The following is a 1388-nucleotide window of genomic DNA, read 5'->3' as shown; positions in this document are numbered from 1 at the left end:
TAACCTCAAGCAATTCTCCATTCTCCTTGCTAACGCACACTGGTTCATATGCATTCACAGACTCCCCTTGCCTCCCCTGGACACTGTGGGCATTTTTCCTTCCCTTACAGCATGATGACTTTGTCTAAGCGGCCATCCGCAGGAGTATGTGAAGCGTTTGCCATTGCTCTCCTTTCACAACAGGTATTTCCAACTTACTCTTTTTTTTTTTTTTAATCCAGCACAGTTTGCCATCAAATTTGCATCAAATAAAGCCATAATCAAACAAAAACCTTGAACAACTTGGAGAAGGCAGTGTCCAATCTAGGGCCCAGCATTGCCTTTGAAATTTCCATATGAAAACTCTCTTAATTAGCACCACGGAACCATAACTTTGAATTAATGCAAATGAGCACTAGGGAGAGAAGGTTAATATTTTTCTGCAAAATATGCCTTTTGAAATGTCTTTGAAACTTTTGTCATGGAAAGACTTTTGCATACACTTGAGTAGCTTCCCAGTCTCTTTCCTTATTTTTGTTCATATTAGGTAAATCATATCTGAAACTTCAAAATGCTTTATGTAAAAGTGGATTTTCCATTTAGTCTTCTTCTATTTACATCTTTATTTGACAAAATATATTAGCTGTTTATAGTGCCACAAAAATATGAACCATCTCTATAATGTCTCTAAGTGTACTTTTAAAATTTTACTTATTTATTTTTATTTTTATTTTTCAGAAAAAAACACAAACGTGGTCCCCACTGACACAAATTATGCAGTTGAGTTTTCTGCATGTGGGGACATCATAGGGGTCAGCACAGCACATCTGGAGTTCAATGGATAAGGCTCGCCCTGAGAAAACCACCTTGGTGATCATGGTATCTCCCCTAGCCAGGTAGGTGTATTTTTTAATAAAGATGTCTTCCCCCCAACTCTGCCAGCAGGGCAATTGTCTTGCTAATTTTGTGGCTTTGACCTCTCAACCTAGTGTGTATACATGAGAGAGAGAGAGAAAAAAAAAATCCAGACCCAAGAGAGCTGAAACCCAAGAGAGACATCTGGTCATCATAAGGAAATGGAGGACGTGCCAATAGCAAAAAGTCACACTTTCAGGATACCATCTGTTGCTGAGAACTAATGGCGGAGGGAAGGGAGCTAATTGCAAATAAATGACATACACACATGTTGCTGATCAAAAGAGAATGGATGGAAAGCACCGCTCTCCCCACTGTTTCAGTGTGACATTGATAATACGAGTGCCTTGTGGCGAAGTGAGGAAGCACTTCCAGTGATAAACATCTCAGGAAGAATCAAATATTTGGATATTACATCGGTGTCAATGAATCTGAACCATGAAACTCAACAAATATAGCTGGCTAGACTTGGAGGGAATCAATCACCCAATCAA

General features: G+C 39.2%; 1 non-coding gene across 1 annotated transcript; it reads right to left on the bottom strand.

Annotated features, from left to right (window-relative positions):
- Positions 1 to 714: 714 nt before the first annotated feature.
- On the bottom strand, positions 715 to 883 carry LOC128120115 (U1 spliceosomal RNA). Its single transcript, XR_008221765.1, has one exon. It is a non-coding gene; the product is annotated as a U1 spliceosomal RNA (small nuclear RNA).
- Between the last annotated feature and the right edge of the window lie 505 nt (positions 884 to 1388).

Source organism: Peromyscus californicus, unplaced genomic scaffold, assembly GCF_007827085.1.
Source record: "Peromyscus californicus insignis strain IS unplaced genomic scaffold, ASM782708v3 Scaffold_24__1_contigs__length_46423439, whole genome shotgun sequence".
Taxonomy (NCBI): Eukaryota; Metazoa; Chordata; class Mammalia; order Rodentia; family Cricetidae; genus Peromyscus; species Peromyscus californicus.
This window is presented reverse-complemented; position numbering and strand designations above follow the sequence as displayed.